Here is a 21,905-nt window from a genome sequence, read left to right as displayed (position 1 = left end):
CTTGTTGCCCAGGCTGGAGTGCAATGGTGCAATCTCGGCTCACTGTATCCTCTGCCTCCTGGGTTCAAGCAGTTCTCCTGCCTCAGCCTCCTTAGTAGCTGGGCTTCCAGGTGCCCACCACCAAGCCCAGCTAATTATTTTTGTATTTTTAGTAGAGACAGTGTTTTGCCATGTTGGCCAGACTGGTCTCGAACTCCTGACCTCAGATGATCTGCCCGCCTCAGCCTCCGAAAGTGCTGGGATTACAGCCGTGAGCCACCACACCTGGCCAATCCCTTAGAATTTGAAAATTTTCTGTATGCTTTGGTAATAAGGAAGTGGTAATACAGTGGATGCTTGACATTCTCAAGACACAGACACTCTTGTAATAGATCTATTCCTAATACAATGTAAACTGAAATAAAAGCATAACTGAAAAAAATTTTAGCCCCTTCACACACTTGATGAGTTATCGTAGAGTACTAAAATCATAAGGATTATTGTGGTTGGGATGGGGTTTCTTGGAATACCTTCACTGAAGTATACATGTATTCAGAAGTATGCAAAAATCGTATTAATCGCCAGGCGCAATGGCTCACGCCTGTAATCCCAGCACTGGGGGGCTGAGATGGGGGGGATCACCTGAGGTCAAGAGTTCGAGACCAGCCTCAACATGGAGAAACCCCCTCTCTACTAAAAATACAAACTTAGCCGGGCGTAGTGGTGCATGCCTGTAATCCCAACTACTCGGGAGGCTGAGGCAGGAGAATTGCTTGAACCTGGGAGGCGGAGGTTGCGGTGAGCCGAGATCACGCCATTGCAGTCCAGCCTGGGCAACAAGAGCAAAACTCCATCTCAAAAAAAAAAAAGAAAAAAATGATATTAATCATCATAAAGAATATCACCTATGTGAGTGTGACCACTGCCTAGGTCAAACAGTAGAACAGTATCTGCAACTGAGAAGCTACCCCCTTAGGCTTCTGAAATTTGTTCATTTTCATATGTGTAGCAGTTATTTGTTCTTTGTTTTTTGAGATAGGGTCTCATTCTGTCACCTAGGCTGTAGTTCAGTGGTGTGAGCTTACTGCAGCCTTGACCACGTGGGCTCAAGTGATCCTCCCACGTCAGCCTCCCGAGTAGCTGGGACTACAAGCACACACCACTACACCTGGCTAATTTTGTTTATTTTCTGTAGAAAATAAAGGTCTCACTATGGGCCAGGCTCACGCCTGTAATCCCATCACTTTGGGAGGCCAAGGTGGGCGGATCACGAGGTCAGGAGATCAAGACTATCCTGTCTAAAACGGTGAAACTACTAAAAATACCAAAAAATTAGCCGAGCTTGGTGGTGGGCACCTGTAGTCCCGGCTACTCGGGAGGCTGGGGCAGGAGAATCGCTTGAACCTGGGAGGCAGAGCTTGCAGTGAGCTGAGATCACGCCACTGCACTCCACCCTGGGTGACAGAGTGAGACTCCGAATCAAAAAAAAAAAAAAAAAGTCTCACTATATTGCCCAGATTAGTCTTAAACTCCTGGCCTTAAGTGATTCTCCTGCCTCGGCCTCCCAAAGTGCTAGGATTACAGATCTGAGCCACTGTGTCAGCCGTACATGTATGTTTTGGCACACACGTGTACATATATCTGTTGGATATATATTAAGGAGTGGAATTTTGAGATCACAGAGTTTGCATATACCAGGTTTAGTACATACTGCTAGTTTTCTAAATTGATTTTTCTAATTGTTAAAATCCTCGCTAACACTTGATATGGTCAGTACTTTTCATTTTAGCCATTCTAATGGGTATGTAGTGGTATTGCCTTACCTGAATGTCTATTTCTTTGATGATTAGTGAGGTTGAGCAGCTTTTCACATGCATATGACCATGTGGATATACTCTTCTGTGAACTACCTGTTCAAGTCTGAAGCAGATACTATTTGGTAGTATCAACTAAAACTGAATATAATACATACCCTAAATTTAGCAATTTTGTACCTATTTTTTTCTTACACACCTGTAATCCCAGCACTTCGGGGGACTGAGGCGAGCGGATCACCTGAGGTCAGTAGTTCGAGACCAGCCTGACCAACATGGAGAAACCCTGTCTCTACTAAAAATACAGAATTAGCCAGGCATGGTGGCACGTGCCTGTAATCCCAGTTACTCGGGAGGCTGAGGCGGGAGAATCACTTGAACCCAGGAGGCGGAGGTTGCAGTGAGCTGAGATCTCGCCATTGCACTTCAGCCTGGGCAACAACAGCGAAACTCCATCTCAAAAAAAAAAAAAAAGAAAAGAAAAAATCTCTCTTTCCACTGTAAGTACTATCAGTTAGCTTTCTTTTGGGAGCCATTTTTCACAAAGTATTTTTTTACTTTATGGACATTTTCTACATATATTGATAAAGCAATAAAGCCTTAGTTGTATGTAAGTGCTGAGCTAGACTCAGTCACTAGTTAACTGACTTGCTCACATGTAACAGCCTCATAGAATATGTGGTTCAGATTTTTGCCTGAGCAAAATGATGTGACTATGTTCTAAACCCTTGGGGCCACTTAAAATAGTAGTAACTATGAATGTTAAATTATTGAATGTAAAGAGTTTACTGTATATCAGTTTGCCTTTTTATATTCTGAAAGTGAATTTACTGTAGATAGAACGTTCAGAGTTCCTACTTCTATTTAGATAATTAAATGGATATGAGGGAATGGGCAGGTCTCTTAGTTCCCAAGATTCTGGCTTGGAAAGGAAAAAAATGTCAACTTTGGATATGTTGAGTTTTAGGTAGCCAATACCTTCAGCATCAAAGAAGTGACGTCCAGTCCACAGGTAGAAATATATTTGAAGTTCAGAAGAAGGGTCCACATTGAATATCAAGATTAGGGCATTAATATAGACATGAATGAAACCATGAGTGCACAAAACCCCAGGGAGAATAAATGAACTATTTGATATTTAAATGAAGTTTTGCAGTTACATGGTAAATCTTTACATTTCTATTCGTCAAAACATGATTTGGGTTAAACATGGGCAATATCCCCATGCCAGTCATCTGAATCATTTTGTACTCTAGGTTCTGATCTCTTCAATCAATCCACCTTCCTCACTACCATCAAGCTGATGTTGCTAGAAGGCCAACCTGGATCTGCTCTTGACTTTGTAATTGTTACTTCTCCCTAAGAAATATTTAATGGTTCTTTATTGCCTGTAGTAATGTTTCATCAAAACCTGGCCGGGAGCAGTGGCTCATGCCTGTAATCCCTACGCTTCAGGAGGCTGAGGTAGGTGGATCACCTGAGGTCACGAGTTCGAGACCAGCCTGGCCAACATGGTGAAACCCCATCTCTACTAAAAATACAAAAATTAGCCAGTCATGGTGGCAGGCGCCTGTAATCCCAGCTACTTGGGAGGCTGCAGCAGGAGAATCGCTTGAACCCAGGAGGCGGAGGTTGCAGTGAGCCAAAATCGCGCCACTGCACTCTAGCCTGGGAGACAAAGCAAGACTTCTTCTCCAAAAAAAAAAAAAAAAAATCAAAACCTGACCCAGGTTCTCCTGCACTAGAATTGAGGGAGTGTTCTTAAAATTCAGGTTCCAAGATCCTACTCTGGACCTGAATTAGAGTGGAGCCAAAGAATGTGTATTTTAGACAAGCAGTGCAGGTGATTCTGTTGCATAATAAAATTGGAGAACAAGACCTACAGGATCAAGTCCAGACTCCTGAGCAGATCATGCAAGACCTGTTCAAGATCTTATTGTTGCTATCCTCTCTGGCCTTTTCTCTGGTCACATCTGTGCTCCAATCATGAACTACTTATAGTTTCCAGAGCCCCCAACCCCCTTAGTCATCCTATACCTTTCCTCTTGAACATCGTTCTTTGTCCTGTTCTGTTGAGCCCTATTCATCTAACAAGATTAGTTCGTCATTTCCTGTATTAAAGTTAACTTGTCCTGTCTCCCAACAAGTCAAATCAACCATTTCCTCTTTGTTTCTATACTGTTTTAAGTACATTTACTTAAACTTTCTGCTCTACTAAACTAGCCTCTTTGAGAGAAATGACCGTGAAATTTAGCGGAAATATTGGCATATATAGACTCAGGTAGCTAAGTGTGAAAAGTAGGACTAATTTTGAATACAAGTATTTTCTTTTTTGTTGTTTTTTGTTTGTTTGTTTTTTGAGATGGAGTCTTGCTCAGTCGCCAGGCTGGAGTGCAGTGGCATGATCTCGGCTCACTGCAACTTCCGCCTCCCAGGTTCAAGTGATTCTCCTGCCTCAGCCTCCTGAGTAGCTGGGATTACAGGTACGCACCACCACACCTGGCCAATTTTTTTTCTTTTTCTTTTTTAGTAGAGATGGGGTTTCACCATGTTGGCCAGGATGGTCTCCATCTCCTGGTCTCATGATTCGCCTGCCTCGGCCTCCCAAACTGCTGGGATTACAGGCATGAGCCACTGTGCCCGGCCTTTTTTTATTATTATTTTTTTGAGATGGAGTCTCGCTCTGTCACCTAGGCTGGAGTACAGTGGTGCAATCTCAGCTCACTGCAACCTCCGCCTCCTGGGTTCAAGCAATTCTGCCTCAGCCTCCTGAGTAGCTGGGACTACAGGCACACGCCACCACGCCTGGCTAATTTTTTTTTTTTTTTTTTTTTTCAGTAGAGACGAGGTTTTGCTATGTTGGCCAGGCTAGTCTTGAACTCCGATATCAGGTGATCCACCCGCCGTGGTCTCCCAAAGTGTTGGGATTACAGGCATCAGCCACTGCACCCAGCGTTTTTGTTTTTGTTTTTGTTTTTTGAGACAGAGTTTCATTGTTGCCCAGGCTGGAACGCCATGGTGCAATCTTGGCTCACTGCAACCTTTGGCTCCCAGGTTTAAGTGATTCTTGTGCCTCAGCCTCCCGAGTAGCTGGGATTACAGGTATGCACACCACACCTGGCTACTTTTTGTAATTTTTTAGTAGAGACGGGGTTTTGCCATGTTGGCCAGGCTTGTCTCAAACTTCTGGCCTCAAACAAGCTGCCCACCTCAGCTTCCCAAGGTGCTGGGATTACAGGTGTAGCCTGAATATAAGTATTTTCTTAAATATGGTCCTGAGCCCAGGTGTGGTGTCTCATACCTGTAACCCCAACACTTCGGGAGGCTGAAGCAGGATCACTTGAGGACAGGAGTTAAAGGTTGCAGTGAGCTGTGATCACACCCCTGCACTCCAGCCTGGGCAAAATGAAACTCCATCCCTTTTTTTTTTTTTTTTTTTTTTTTTTTTTTTTTAGATGGAGTCTCGCTCTGTCACCCAGGCTGGAGTGCAGTGGCGCCATCTCAGCTCACTGCCACCTCCACCTCCCGGGTTCAAGCAATTCCCTGCCTCAGCCTCCTGAGTCGCTGGAATTACAGGTGTCTGCCATCATGCCTGGCTAATTTTTTTTGTATTTTTAGTAGAGACGGGGTTTCACCATCTTGGCCAGGCTGGTCTTGAACTCCTGACCTCATGAACCATCCGCCTCGACCTCCCAAAGTGCTAGGATTACAGGCGTGAGCCACTGCGCCCTGCCTCTTTTTTTTTTTTTTGTGAGACACAGTCTTACTCTTTCACCCAGGCTAGAGTACAGTGATGCAATCACAGCTCAATGCCCCCTTGACCTCCCAGGCTCAAGCGATCCTCCTACCTCAGACTCCGAGTAGCTGGGACTACAGGTGCATGCCACCATGCATGACTAATTTTTGATTTTTTATAGAGATGGGGTCTTGCTACATCACCCAGGCTGGTTTCCTGGATGCAAGTGATCCTCCTGCCCCGACTTCCCAAAGTGAGACTCCATCTGTAAAAGAAAAAGTATTGGCCATTCGCGGTGGCTCACGCCTGTAATCCCAACACTTTGGGAGGCCGAGGCGGGCGGATCACGAGGTCAGGAGATTAAGACCATCCTGGCCAACGTGGTGAAACCCCGTGTCTACTAAAAATCCAAAAATTAGCTGGGTGTGATGGCACGTGGCTGTAATCCCAGCTACTCGGGAGGCTGAGGCACAGAATCACTTGAACCCAGGAGTCGGAGGTTGCAGTGAGCTGAGATTGCACCACTGCACTCCAGCCTGGCAAACAAACAAACAAACAAATAAGTAAATAAATAAATAAATAAATGTCTACTGAATAGATGACTTAAACCCAAGACCATAGTACATATTAAGGTAGCTAGTCCATGCCTGGTTTCGATTTATATTCCTAGTAGAAGTCTGTTAATAGACTCCTATTAATAAGTCTGTATTTTCAAACTTAATACCTCTTGACCTATTTAAAACACTTACATAAAGAAACCCGTGGAGTAAAGCTTAATGTAGGTTATTTACACTTTTGTACCTGCTCCTGGAGTCAGTTCATAAGCAGAGTGGTTAAAAACAACATCTGCAGGCCGGGCGCGGTGGCTCACGCTTGTAATCCCAGCACTTTGGGAGGCCGAGGCGGGCGGATCATGAGGTCGGGAGATCGAGACCACGGTGAAACCCCGTCTCTACTAAAAAAATACAAAAAATTAGCCAGGCGTGGTGGCGGGTGCCTGTAGTCCCAGCTACTCAGAGAGGCTGAGGCAGAAGAATGGCGTGAACCTGGGAGGCAGAGCTTGCAGTGAGCTGAGATCGCGCCACTGCACTCCAGCCTGGGCGACAGAGCGAGACTCCGTCTCAAAAAAAAAAAAAAAAAAAAAAAAACAACATCTGCTGGGCGCAGTGGATCACGAGGTCAGGAGATGGAGACCATCCTGGCTAACACCGTGAAACCCTGTCTCTACTAAAAATACAAAAAATTAGCCGGGCACGGTGGCGGGCGCCTATAGTCCCAGCTACTCGGGAGGCTGAGGCAGGAGAATGGCATGAACCTGGGAGGCGGAGCTTGCAGTGAGCCGAGATCGCGCCACTGCAGTCCAGCCTGGGCAAAAGAGCAAGACTCCGTCTCAAAAAAAAAAAAAAAAATCATCTACTAATGTGAGTTATTTGCCAGGAATATACCCATAGTCTCCAAACTTTATATTTGACTCTCTTCTGTAAACATCTATATGTATATTCTGAAAATTACATATATAAGAACATTTTTTGGCCTAGCGCAGTGGGTCAGGCCAGTAATCCCAGCATTTTGGGATGCTGAGGCAGGAGGATTGCTTGAGCCCAGAAGTTAAGAGACCAGCCTGGGCAACATTGTGAGACCTCATCTCTAACAAAAATAAGAAAATTAGGCCAGGTGCGTTGGCTCACACCTGTAATCCCAGCACTTTGGGAGGCCTAGTTGGGTGGATCACTTGAGGTCAGGAGTTCAAGACCAGCCTGGCCAATATGGTGTAACCCCGTCTCTACTAAAAATGCAAAAATTAGCTGGGCATGGTGATACGTGCCTATAAATCCCAGCTACTCAGGAGTCTAAGGCGGGGAGAATCGCTTGAACCTGGGAGACAGAGGTTGCAGTGAGCCAAGAAGACCATGCAGCTTTACTGTTGCCTAGGTGACAGTGAGACTCTGTCTCAAGAAAAAAAAGAAAAAAAAAAAAAGGCCAGGCGCAGTGGCTCATGCCTGTAATCCCAACACTTTAGGAGGCGAAGGCAGAGGGATCACGAGGTCAGGAGATCGAGACCATCTTGGCTAACATGGTGAAAACCCATCTCTATTAAAAATATAAAAAATTAGCAGGGTGTGGTGGCACACGCCTGTGGTCCCAGCTACTTGGGAGGCTGGGGCAGGAGAATCACTTGAATCTGGGAGGCGGAGGTTGCAGTGAGCCGAGATCAGGCCACTGCGCTCCAGCCTGGGCGACAGAGCAAGACTCCGTCTCAAAAGAAAAAAAGAAAAAAAAGAAACAAAAGTAGCCAATTGTGGTGCTCAGCTGTAGTCCCAGCTACTCGGGAGGCCAAGGCAGGAGGATTGCTTCAGCCTGAGAGTTCAAAGTTATAGTGAGAAAGAAAGAAAGAAAAAAAAAGAAAAAGAAGGAAAGGAAGAAAGAGAGAAAAAAAAAGGAAGGAAGGAAAGAAGGGAAGGGAAGGAGAAGAAAGGAGAAAGGGAAGGAAAGGGGAAGAAAAAGAAAAAAGGAAGAAAGGAGGGAAGGGAGAAAGGGAAGGAAGGAAGGAGGGAGAGAGGGAAGGAAGGAAGGGGAAAGAAAAAATTTTCAGAGTTAAACTAAAAAGAGACAATTTTGTGCTTAATTTAAAGGGGAGCAATAAAATGAATTAATGCAATCTGAAGCTTTTGAGAGAAATTCCAGTGAAGAACAACATCTTCCTTATATTTAGCCTTAAAACGTTTTTTTGATTGTAATATTTTTGTTGATATATATTTGGTACTTTTTTTTTTTTTTTTTTTTTTGAGACAGGGTACGACTCTGTTACCAAAGCTGGAGTGGAGTAGCACCATCTCAGTTCACTGCAACCTCCACTCCCCGGGGTCAAGCAATCCTCCCACCTCAGCCTCCCAGGTAGCTGGGACTACAGGAGTGCACTAGCAAGCCTGGACAATTTTTGTATTTTTTTGTAGAGACGGGGTTCCACCATGTTGCCCAGGCTGGTTTCAAACTCCTGGACTCAAGCCATCTGGTGGCCTTGGCCTCCCAAAGTGCTGGGATTTACAGGCGTGAACCACCACACCTGGCCTATATTTGGTACTCTATTGCAATCTATGAAATCATTTTGGTTTAATATTAAATACAGGACTAAATTGAATTAGTTCATTTTTATGCTGGTTTTAGTAAAGTTCTTGTTGCTTTTGGCCTTTTACAGAGGTATCTCCTAATTGCCTGCTTTTAATGGCTATTCTAGGTATCAAAAATTCAGATTATATTAATAACTTTCTAAATAATGTCATGTAAAGTTAATTTCAGTTTTTTAGTACTTTATTCTCCAATTCTGGGTCTTCGTTACACAGCCTTAAAGGCCAGAAATTCATGTTTTCATTCTGGCAAATAGAGAACTGCAAAGGCTTTAACCCAGATTTTGGCATGTTTCTACTCAATAAGCAGCCCTTGCATATTGTACTAAACATGGAAAGTAGATCTAATTTTGGGCCGGACGCGGTGGCTCACGCTTGTAATCTCAGCACTTTGGGAGGCCAAGGCGGGCGGATCACGAGGTCAGGAGATCGAGACCACGGTGAAACCCCGTCTTTACTAAAAATACAAAAAATTAGCCGGGTGTGGTGGCGGGCGCCTGTAGGAGAGGCTGAGGCAGGAGAATAGCATGAACCTGGGAGGCGGAGCTTGCAGTGAGCCGAGATTGAGCCACTGCACTCCAGCCTGGGCAACAGAGCGAGACTCCATCTCAAAAAAAAAGGTCTAGTTTTGAACATAAACTGTACTTTTAACAGATTTGCTGCAACCTGTTCCCTTGTCTCCAAGGTGCATAATTCCTATAAAATATGCAAATGACCAATATTTAGATCGTAAATAATTTAACCAGTAAAAGCAGCAATGCTTGGGTAGCTCAAGGAGATAGTCTGTCTGTTCTAAAGTACGACAAATCTGAGCTTTGTTGAATTAGTGGGGGAAGGGAATTCCAAAGATTCCAGTCATTTTACATTTCTTAGAGGTAACGTGGCATGAGTGCTGTTATCATGACTTAATGTAATAGTATTTGTAACTTTAGAACTCTTGCCAATACTTCAAAAAGAACATATTTTTTAGCTTCTACAGATTTATACCCAAACAGCCAATATGAAGTAAACAAGAAAACAATGTATATTTCTTCTTAAAATACATTTTTCTGAAAATCAAGGACCAAGGAAATGTTTTTCTGATCACAAAATTCTACAGTAGGATTAACAGTTTAATGAAAATTCAAATGTACAAACTTTCTGCACATTTGCTTCTAAATTTTAGCTCTGTCTTTATAAAACCTAGAATATTTCTTTTTATTTTTCTTTTTGAGACAGAGTCTCACTCTGTCACCCAGGCTGGAGTGTGCAGTGGTGCAGTCATGGCTCACTGCAGCCTTGACCTTCCAGGCTCAAGCAGTCCTCCTACCTCAGCTTCCCAAGTAGCTGGGATCACAGGCGCATGCCACCACGCCCAGCTAATTTTTGTATTTCTCAGTAGAGATGGGGTTTCGCCACGTTGCCCAGACTGAACTACTGGGCTCAAGCGATCCTCCTGCCTCGGCTTCCCAAAGTGCTGGGATTAACAGGCATAAGCCACCATGCCTGGCCTAGAATATTTACAATATCTTCTAAAACAATGTGAAAATTGTTTAAGTGATTTAAATAATTTTCTGTATTAGGCTAAGTATTTACCTTTCTCATTGTATTTGAAGGAAGTACACAGTAACATTTTGCATGCAGTTTCTATGTTAAAATTTTTAAATACCAGGATAATACATAGGTCTTACAGTTTGGAAGATACAGAGATTAGCTGACATTAACATTAGGAAAAAGGGGTTTTTTTTGTTTGGTTGGTTGGTTTTTGTTTGTTTGCTTGTTTTTTGAGATGTAGTCTTGCTCTGTTGCCCAGGCTGGAGTGCAGTGGCATGATCTCGGCTCACTGCAACTTCTGCCTCCCGAGTTCAAGCGATTCTCCTGCCTCAGCCTCCCGAATAGCTGGGACTACAGGCGTGTGCCACCATGCCCGACTAATTTTTGTATTTTTAGTAGAGATGGGGTTTCACTCTTTTGGCCAGGCTGGTCTCAAACTCCTGACCTCGTGATTCGCCCACCTCGGCCTCCCTAAGTTCTGGGATTACAGCCGTAAGCCACTGTGCCCAGCCTAGGAAAAAAGTTTTTTAAAATTAAGACTCTATATGTACACATTTCACTGTTTCAGAAAAGTGAAATGCAGTTTATAAGGAATTTTCTGTTGCCATTCAGAATAACAAAATATTCTTAAATCTTTACAACCTAAAATGAGTAGTCCATTTTAATAATAATTATTCTACCTACCAATATCTCTTTCCATCTAACAGAAATAAATTGAAATTCATAGGTAGAAGTTTTACGTTTAGACTTTATTTTCATTTGAATTCACTTGAATGTAAGGCCAGAGATTTTTGCAAGTTGGATTCTTTGACTAAGAATTCAAAATATTGATAGCTTTTAGCACTTTGAGTGGCAGTAGGGATTGGAACATCATCTAACTCTTTTGCCATTCCACCAGAAGGGGGCAGCAAAGCAAACCAAGAGGAAATTGATGGGTCAAAAAATTTAGAAAAGTCACTCAAAATTCAGAGAGCTAAGTACAAAGGCTTGTTTGGGTGGCTTCAGTGTTTGGGAGTGTATATGGTGGCCCTACTGCCAGACGCCCCATAGACCATTTTGCAAGAGGCTTGAGCAAATCTTAAAGCTTCAATATATGTTCCTGCAGACTGAGGCCTATCAAATAAAAATGATTGACTTCACTGGATGCTTTCCATGTGCCAGACATTCTGCTAATCTCTGTACACGTATTTATTCAAACTTCACAAAAACCTTGTGAGGTAGACTGTCTTATGAATGAATCTGAAAAATACAGACTTTAAATAATGTATATAAAGTCACACAAAGTAGTACAAAGCCACAATTTAAATCTAGCTCCTATTCTAAAATCCTCACTCTTAACTACTGACCCTATTATATGCCTCTAGATTTCAGAGAAGATAGGAATACAGGCTTTAATGGATAAGAAATGTATGTGCTAGTTAACTCAGTTGAAAAAGGGGCTAGTTAAGTCAAAGGTCACTGATAGGCTTTATTTATTTTATGATTTATTTATTTATTTATTTATTTATTTATTTATTTATTTATTTATTTATTTATTTGAGACAGACTCTTGCTCTGGCACCCATGCTGGAGTGCAGCAGCATGATCTGGGGTCACTGCAACCTCTGCCTCCCAGGTTCAAGTGATTCTTCTGTCTCAGCCTCCCAACTAGCTGGGAGTACAGGCGCCTGACACCACGCCCAGCTAATTTTTGTATTTTTAGTAGAGACAGGGTTTCGCCATGTTGGCCAGGCTGGTCTCCAACTCCTCACCTCAAGTGATATACCCGTTTCATCCTCCCAAAATGCTGGGATTACAGGCGTGAGCCCAAGACACACACACACACGCACACACACACACGTGTGTGTATATATATATGTGTATATATATATATATATATATATATATTTTTTTTTTTTTTTTTTGAGACAAGACTATGGCCAGGCTGGAGTGCAGTGGTGCAATCTCGACTCACTGCAACCTCCGCCTCCTGGATTCAAGCAATTCTTCTGCCTCAGCCTCCTGAGTAACTGGGACTACAGTCACACACCACCACGCCCAGCTAATTTTTTTTTTTTTTTTTTTTTTTTTTTTTGTATTTTTAGTAGAGACAGAGTTTTACCATGTTAGCCAGGATGGTCTCAATCTCTTAACCTCGTGGTCCGCCCACCTCGGCCTCCCAAAGTCCTGGGATTACAGGTGTGAGCCACCGCGCCCAGCCCCCAAGACATATGTTTTAAAGCCTATGAGCTCGCCAGGCATGGTGGCTCACACCTGTAATCCCAGCACTTTGGCAGGCCGAGGCAGGTGGATCACCTGAAGCCAGGAGTTCAAGATCAGCCTGGCTAACATGGTGAAATTCTGTCTCTACTAAAAATACAAATATTAGCTGGGTGTGGTGGCAGGCCCCTGTAATCCCAGGTACTTGGGAGGCTGAGGCAAAAGAATCACTTGAACCCAGGAGGCAGAGGTTGCAGTGAGACGAGATCGCGGCATTGCACTTCAGCCTGGGCGACAGGGCAAGATATGTCTCAAAAAAAAAAAAAAAAAGTCTTGAAGCTGGGCACAGTGGCATGTACCTATCGTCCCAGCTACTCAGGAGGCTGAAGTGGGAGGATTATTTGAGCCCAGAAATTTGATGTCACAGTGTGGTATATCACCTGTGAATAGCCACTGCACTACAAGCTGGACATCCTAGCAAGAACCTGTACCTCAAAAAAAAAAAAAAAACTTGAAAAGTGATTAAGACTATCCATGTGTTTTTTCTTACTGTTTCTGTCTACTTCCTAATCTGCAGATCTGCAAATGGGATAAATGCAAAATGGAATAAATGTCTGGCAGAAGTCAGAACCTGGAATTTTTACCGATTTTGTCCAATTTAATTTTACAGTCAACTTGGTCAGCTACTGAGGTATGTTGGAAGTCATAGCCACAATATTTTGCAGCTTCTCCCATCAAGGTAGTGTTTGTTTTCCCAGCCCTAGTATTTGGGCTGGCCTTGTGCCTTGCTTTAACCAATAAAATGAGCAGATGTGTTTCTGGGCTGATTCTGGGTCTAGACCTTAAGAGACCTCCTGCTTCAGTCTCTTGAGGTCCTGCTGGCATGTAAAGAAGCTCAGGCTAAGCCATGGACTGATGAGAGACCATGTGGGGAGATTCCCAACAAGTCCCAGCCCACATCACATGGAAGAAAGTCATACAGCAGTGCCCTCATGCAGAATGGTGAGAAATCATTAAGTGTTCTTTTAAAGTTATGTTTTATAGTAGGTTTCTAATTTATTATTTTTTGAGATGTAGAGATGGGGCCTTGCTATGTTGCCCAGGTCAGTCTTGAACTCCTGGCCTCAAGCAATGTTCCCATTTCACCCTCCCAATGTGCTACTCACTACACCCGGCACGAGCCACTCACTACACCCGGCCTACGGTAGTTTATATGCAGCAATGTATGACACAAACAATTACAATAATGGAGAACAGAACATAAGTTAAATCTACAAATATTTCATGTAGATTCTACTTTTTTCCTATCCACTATCACTTTTCCACTGTTTGTAGGTGTATAAAATCACCTCGTGTGTTGGCCGGGCACGGTGGCTCACGCTTGTAATCCCAGCACTTTGGGAGGCCTAGGCGGGCGGATCACGAGGTCAGGAGATCGAGACCACGGTGAAACCCCGTCTCTACTAAAAAAAATACAAAAAATTAGCCGGGCGTGGTGGCGGGCGCCTGTAGTCCCAGCTACTCAGGAGGCTGAGGCAGGAGAATGGCGTGAACCCGGGAGGCGGAGCTTGCAGTGAGCCGAGATCGCACCACTGCACTCCAGTCCGGGAGACAGAGCAAGACTCCGTCTCAAAAAAAAAAAAAAAAAAAAAATCACCTCGTGTGTCCCTTTTCTTTTCCTTTCCACAGCACGGTAATGGTAATGAACAGCAAAAATGTCAAAAGGCTGTAGCTAAATGCCAAAGAATTTCCAAAGTCTTAAGCCTTAAATAATCAGAAACGTGCCTGCATGTTTGAGAAAACTCTCTAAGAAGCTCCTAAGTCTGGGAAAGCATTTACCCAGACTGTAAAATAGAAAGGCATTCTAATAGTCCTTTTAGTAGTTATGTTTTTTAAGGCTAGAATGATATATACACATAATGATTTTTACTGTGAAAGTCTTAAGCCCATGATTGGGAGTTAGCACAAGTCTAAAAATCCTTTTTTTTTTTTTCTTTTTTTTTTTTTTTTTGAGTCAGGGTCTCAGTCTGTCACCCAGGCTGGCATGCAGTGGCCCAGTCTGGGCTCACTGCAACTTCTGCTTCCTGAGTTCAAGTGATTCTCCTGCCTCAGCCTCCCGAGTAGCTGGGATTACAGGCACATGCCACCATGCCTGGCTCATTTTTTTGTATTTTTTTTTTTTTTTTAGTAGAGACGGGATTTCACCATGTTGGCCAGGCTGGTCTCAAACTCCTGACCTCAAGTAATCTGCCCGCCTCGGTATCCCAAAGTGCTGGGATTAGAGGCGTGAGCCACCGTGCTCAGCCTCCTTTTTATTTAAATGTCTCGAAACAATTATTTGAGAATTTCTAATAGGCAATGCTATATCCACTGCCTACAACTTATTTATGTAGTAAGCGTCCATATGGTGCTCACTGTGTCCACATACTGTTTTAAGTAAATCATTTAACTAACGATATAGGCACTTTCTTCAATCTCCATTTATAGATTTGGACATCAAGTTAAAGAGAGAAGTAACTTGTCCTAGGTTACAATGCAGGGAAGATTTGTTCCCTCTATACTAGATGAAGGATGTGGGAGAGGAGGCGGGACTGGAGTTAGGTGATATTACACTCAAGTAACAGCTCTATTTAAGTAATTCTTCCCAGGAAAGTAACCATGAGAGCAGAAAGGCCTTAGCATTTGACATCTATTATGTAGCTCCAAGCTTTGTAGCCTTATCTGTCACTCCCACTGCTCCTCCACCCTAACCTGCCCCCAGATATACCTTGGAGTTTTCCAACTCTGTGCTTTGCTCCTTTAGCCCCACCCTGACCACTTCCTCCAAAAGCAAAAGTAGAGTGACATACCTTTCAAAGTCCACCAAGTTTACTTTGTTTATAAAGCCTTCCTACTTCTCCATGTATCACTCCCTTGACCTCTGGCAGAATCAACTGCTTTCTCCATCAAGCTTCCTTAGCTCTTGTATTCTATGCAGTTTTTCCACATCATTTACAATTAGCTGTTTATAAAATATGTCTTCCACATTTGCTTGCAAGCTCCTTGAGGGCCTAACCCGATTTTCTGCTTACAGGTGGACCCAGATGCACATAACTTGCAAAGAAATTGTCTGAATGGAGGTGGCAGTCAGTCAGAGTGAAGAAGTTACCCTTTTCAGGCTGTTACGTGAATTTTAAATTCCAACACTTTGGGCAGCTGAGGTGGGAGGATCATTTGAACCCAGGAGTTCGAGACCAGCCTGGGCAACATAGCGAGACTCCATCTCTGAAAAAGAAAAAAAATTAGTGGGACATGGTGGCGTGCACCTGTAGTCCCAGCTAATCAGGAGGCTGAGGCAAGATAATCACTTGAAGGCCGGGCGCGGTGGCTCACACTTGTAATCCCAGCACTTTGGGAGGCCGAGGCGGGCGGATCGCGAGGTCAGGAGATTGAGACCACGGTGAAACCCCGTCTCTACTAAAAATACAAAAAATTGGCCGGGCGTGGTGGCGGGCGCCTGTAGTCCCAGCTACTCGGAGAGGCTGAGGCAGGAGAATGGCGTGAACCCGGGAGGCGGAGCTTGCAGTGAGCCGAGATCGCGCCACTGCACTCCAGCCTGGGTGACAGAGCGAGACTCCGTCTCAAAAAAAAAAAAAAAAAAAAAAAAATAATCACTTGAGCCCAGGAGGTCAAGACCGCAGGGAGTCATGATTGTGCAATGCAGTCCAGCCTGTGCAACAGAATGAGACCCTGTCTGAAAGCAAACCAACCAACCACTTCTAGAAGCACTTGCATATAGTGAAGAATTCATAATTGAGTGGCAGAGAGACAGATTATGAGGCATTCTTCTTGATGGAGTGTTTTATAGGAAAGGTAATGTGGCTCTGGAACTAGCAGCTTGTAGGGGCTGGCTTCCGGATCCTGGCATCAACAGCATATTTTGATAGCCCAGGTCTATAGAGTGGATTTGTGAGTCACTCCTGAAGCTCAGCCTGTACACTGTTTCTTTTTTTTTTTTTTGAGATGGAGTCTCGCTGTCTGCCGCCCAGGCAGGAGTATAGTGGCACGATCTCGGCTCACTGCAACCTCCGCCTCCCGGGTTCAAGCGATTCTCCTGCCTCAGCCTCCTGGGTAGCTGGGACTACAGGTGCCTGCCACCACACCCAGCTAATTTTTGTATTTTTAGTAGAGATAGGGTTTCACCATATTGGCCAGGCTGGTCTCAAACTCCTGACCTTGTGATCTGCCCACCTCGGCCTCCCAAAGTGCTTATACGCTGTTTCTTTAATCTGACAAATTTTATAATATACCATGTAATAAGTCCCTTTTGGCTTAAACCAGCTAAGGGTAGATTTTACCTCTGCAATGAACCCAGACCAATGCATCTCCTCTAAGAAAAATTATTGTCAATAATTCTCAAATGATTGCTTCTCTAATTTAAAAAGCAAAGTAAATTCAGTTAACTTGTTAACAATTTCCTGAGTTCATAAAACAGATATTCCAGGAAGATAAGCCTTTTTTCAAACAAAGAATTCATAGAGCTATTTCACATTTACATTGTCTAAACTTTCTAAAAATAAGTGTTTTTCAGGCATTTAAAAATTAATCCAGGCAGAGTGCAGTGGCTCATGCCTGTAATCCCAGCACTTTGGGAGTCTGGGGCAAGAGGATTGCTTCAGCCCAGGAGTTCAAGACCACACTTGGCAAGATAGTGAGACCCTGTCTCTACGAAAACATTTTTAAGGCTTGGTGCAGTGGCTCATGCCTGGATTCCCAACACTCTGGGAGGCTGATGCAGGTGGATCACTTGAGGTCAGGAGTTCAAGGGCAGCCTGGCCAACATGGCAAAACCCCATCTTTACAGAAAATAAAAAAGTTAGCCAGGTGTGGTGGCGCACATCTGTAATCCCAGCTACTAGGAGGCTGAGGCAGGAGGCAGAGGTTGCAGTGAGCCAAGATCACACCACTGCACTCCACTCCAGCCTGGGCAACAGAACAAGACTCCATCTCAAAAAAAAAAAAAAAAAAAAGGTTTTTAATTAGCTGGGTTAATTTTTTAATTAATCTCTAGTCCCAGCTACTTGGAGGGCTGAGATGGGAGGATCTCTTGAGCTTGGAAGCTCAAGGCTGCAGTGAGCCATGATCATGCCACTGCATTCCAGCCTGGGTGACAGAGTAAGACCTTGTCTCAAAAATAAAAATTAATCCATGTTTATTAAGACAATTTTTAAGATGATTTTTGAAAGGTAATTTACATGTTATCTCAGCAAAATTTTCAATAATGTGAACTACAAGGCATAAATCTTTAGCAAAAGGCCGAGCGCGGTGGCTCACGCCTGTAATCTCAGCACTTTGGGAGGCCGAAGGGGGCAGATCACGAGGTCAGGAGATCGAGACCATCTGGCTAACATGGTGAAACCCCGTCTCTATTAAAAATACAAAAAATTAGCCGGGCACCGTGGCAGGCGCCTGTAGTCCCAGCTACTAGGGAGGCTGAGGCAGGAGAATGGCGTGAACCCGGGAGGTGGAGCTTGCAGTGAGCCGAGATCTCGCCACTGCACTCCAGCCTGGGTGACAGAGCGAGACTCCGTCTCAAAAAAAAAAAAAAAAAAAGAAAAGAAAAAGAAAGGAAGAAAGAAGAAAGTAAGTCCATGTTAGTCTCCAAAATTATTTTGGAAATTTTACTGTAATAAAATTCCAATATCTGGAATGTCTAAAGAGTATCTTCCAGAGTAGAGTTTTATAATGCAAAAGATACATACATTAAAATCACCAATTATTTTAAAAATTCATTTTTCTTTTTTTTTTTTTTTTTTTTGAGACAGAGTCTTGCTGTCGCCCAGGCTGGAGTGCAGTGGCGCAATCTCGGCTCACGGCAGGCTCCGCCCCCTGGGGGTTCACGCCATTCTCCTGCCTCAGCCTCCCGAGTAGCTGGGATTACAGGCGCCCGTCACCTCGCCCGGCTAATTTTTTTTTGTATTTTTAGTAGAGACAGGGTTTCACCGTGTTAGCCATGATGGTCTCGATCTCCTGACCTCGTGATCCGCCTGCCTCGGCCTCCCAAAGTGCTGGGATTACAGGCGTGGGCCACCGCGCCTGGCCTTAAAAATTCATTTTTCTTATGTGGGTACTAGACAGGAAACTGAACAAAATGATTGGTCGAACAGGAATGCCTCTATTTTTAGCCCCTGCAAAGCATCTCAAATTCTCTCAGGGGACGTACTAAAGTTAACCAGTAAAAGGTAGCTTTTTGGTATAAATGTAAGGGATACAAGTGCAGTTTTGTGATGTGAATATATTGTAGTGGTGAAGTCTGGGCTTTTAGTGTAACTGTCATCCAAATAATGTATATTGTACCCATTAAATAATTTTTCACTCCTCTACCGCTCCCACCCATCCACCCTTCCAAGTCTCCAGTGTCTATTGGTCCACACTCTATGTCCATGTGTACACATTATTTAACTCCCATGTATAAGTGAGAACATGTGGTATTTGACTTTCTGTTTCTGAGTTGTTTCATTTAAGACAGTGGCCTCCAGTTCCACCCATGTCGTTACAAAAGATACGATTTCATTTTTTATGGCTAAATAGTATTCCATTGTAATATATATGTATATATGGGCCAGGTATGGTGGCTCACACCTGTAATCCCAACACTTTGGGAGGCTGAGGTGGGTGGATCACCTGAGGTTGGGAGTTTGAGACCAGCCTGACCAACATGGAGAAACCCCATCTCTACTGAAAATACAAAATTAGCCGAGAGTGATGGCGCGTGCCTGTAATCCCAGCTACTTGGGATGCTGAGGCAGGATATATATATATACACACACACCAGGCCAGGTGTGGTGGCTCATGCCTGTGATCCCAGCACTTTAGGAGGCTGAGGCAGGTGGATTGCTGCAGCTCATGATTTTGAGAACAGTCTGGGCAACATGGCGAAACCTCTTTTCTAATTTTTTTTTCTGACATGGAGTATCACTCTGTCATCCCTGGCTGGAGTGCAGTGGCGCAGTCTTGGCTCACTGCAACCTCCACTTCCTGGGTTCTCGCCATTCTCCTGCTTTGGCCTCCCGAGTAGCTGGGACTACAGGCATGCACCACCACACCCAGCTAATTTTTGTATTTTTAGTAGAGACGGGGTTTCACTAGGTTGGCCAGGGTGGTCTCGAACTCCTGACCTCAGGTGATCTGCTCACATCGGCCTCCCAAAGCGCTGGGATTACATGTGGTGAGCCACTGTGCCCGGCCCGAAACCTTGTTTCTACAAAAAATACAAAAATTAGCCAGGTGTGGTGGACCGTGCCTGTAGTCCCAGCCACTAGGAAGGCTGAGGTGGGAGGATGGCTTGAGCCCAGGAGGCAGAGGTTCCAGTGAGCCGAGATCGTGCCACTGCACTCTACCCTGGGTGATAGAGCAAGACTTTGTATCAAAAAAAAAAAAAAAATATATATATATATATATATATATACACACACATATAATTATGTATATATACACACACACACATCACATTTTCTGTATCCCATCATTTGTTGATAGACACCACTTTGGTTGATTCCATATCTTTAATAGTGCTGTGATAAATATATGAGTGCAGGTATCATTTTTTCTTTTTTATATAGTGATTGCTTTTCCTTTGGATAGATACCCACTAGTGGATTGCTCAATCAAATGGAAGTTCTAATTTTAGTTCTTTGAGAAATCTCCAAACTGCCATAGACGTTTTGCTAATTTACCTTTCCACCAACAGTGTATAAGTGTTCCCTAAAAAGTAGTTTTTGAAGTCAACTGCCTAAGTATACTTCCTAGCTCTACCATCCACTAGCTGCATTATCTTGGTCAAATTACTTGAGCCACTCTGCCTCAATTTCTTCATTGATAGAACAGGGTTAATAACAGCATCGAGATCACAGGGCTATTGTGAGGGTTAAAGCAGATAATCTATGTAGAAGCTGAATACACTGCCTGACACAAAAGCCCTAATTTACTGCTGGCTGTATTAGTTAATGTTTAGGCTAACTTGCTGAAATAACATTGTTTTACATAAGAAATGTTTATTTCTCCCCTGTTACAGTTGTGAAGATAGACATGAGTTCATCCAGGGACCCAGCTGGCCATGTCTCTACTTGCCTCTGCGTTTAGATTCCATATCTGAGTAACAGGCAGTTGTCTTCAACCACATGGGGTTGAAGTAGCTCACCAGTACCCTGTCCACATTCCAGCCCTGAGTAAGGCAATGTGTGGAGAGTAGGCAAGTTCATTCTTGAGGTCATTAAAGCAGAAGAATGCCGATCTCTTCCATTTATATTTCATTAACCAAAGCCCACTTCAAATGGACACACTGATTTGCAAGGGAAGCTGGGAAATATCTCCAGCTGGGAAGTCATGTGCCCACCCAACATTTTGAGTGGAGAGGGGATCTATTATTTATTTATTTTTATTTTTTTTATTTTTTGTTTTTTGTTTTTTGTTTTTGTTTTTGTTTTTTTTTTGAGACAGAGTCTCGCTGTCGCCCAGGCTGGAGTGCAATGGCGCGATCTCGGCTCACTGCAGGCTCCGCCCCCTGGGGTTCACGCCATTCTCCTGCCTCAGCCTCTCGAGTAACTGGGACTACAGGCGCCCACCACCTCGCCCGGCTAATTTTTTGTATTTTTAGTAGAGACGGGGTTTCACTGTGTTAGCCAGGATGGTCTCGATCTCCTGACCTCGTGATCCGCCCGCCTCGGCCTCCCAAAGTGCTGGGATTACAGGCGTGAGCCACCGTGCCCGGCCTTTTATTTATTTTTATTTTTATTGTTGAGATGGAGTTTCGCTCTTGTCACCCAGGCTGGAGTGCAATGGCTCGATCGCGGCTCACTGCAACCTTCGCCTCCTTGGTTCAAGCGATTCCCTGTGCCCAGCCAGGGATCTATTATTAAAAGGGAAAAAGGAGGCCCGCTCTAATGACCTCATTTTACTCTAATTACCTCTCTAAAGATCCTGTGTCCAAATACACTCCCATTCTGGGGTATTTAAGGACTTCAATATATGAATTTTTGGGGAGACATAATTGGGCACACAGCATGGGTTAAAGAAAGTGGAAATTGTATACTTTGACTTTTTTTTCTCCACCTTTCTGTGTAAGAAGGAAAGGATATTTTTGGAAAAAAGATATGAAGAAAATGCCCAGGAATGTGTAGAAGCAAGGATCCTGCATTGTTCTTCCGGTAAGAAGAAAATGAAGGGGATAAAATGGGTCTCTGGGGTGCATTGCCTTTAGCTCCAGAAACGTAAACGGGCTCTTAGGCTCCTTCTGTTACAGGCTCACGTTCTTCATCCTAATGACAAGAATGCCATTAGGGTTATTAGTAAAAAGATGTTTTCATTTTGCATTTATGCCTGAATTTAATAAGTTTCCATTTTAAACCAAGAAATAAACTCAGTCAGCACTTTTATGTATTTATTTTATTTTTATTTTTTGAGACAGAATCTTACTCTGTTGCCCAGGCTGCAGTGCAGTGGTGTGATCTCGACTCACTGCAACCTCCTCCTCCCGGGTTC

General features: G+C 43.8%; 1 long non-coding RNA gene across 1 annotated transcript; it reads left to right on the top strand.

Moving 5' to 3' along the window:
• The first annotated feature begins 1,466 nt into the window (after positions 1 to 1,466).
• LOC134736914 (uncharacterized) lies at positions 1,467 to 20,990 on the top strand. The gene is made up of 3 exons (XR_010121397.1): positions 1,467 to 3,135; positions 12,964 to 13,388; positions 20,440 to 20,990. It is a non-coding gene; the product is annotated as an uncharacterized lncRNA (long non-coding RNA).
• Positions 20,991 to 21,905: the final 915 nt, after the last annotated feature.

Source organism: Symphalangus syndactylus, chromosome 6, assembly GCF_028878055.3.
Source record: "Symphalangus syndactylus isolate Jambi chromosome 6, NHGRI_mSymSyn1-v2.1_pri, whole genome shotgun sequence".
Taxonomy (NCBI): domain Eukaryota; kingdom Metazoa; phylum Chordata; class Mammalia; order Primates; family Hylobatidae; genus Symphalangus; species Symphalangus syndactylus.
This window is presented reverse-complemented; position numbering and strand designations above follow the sequence as displayed.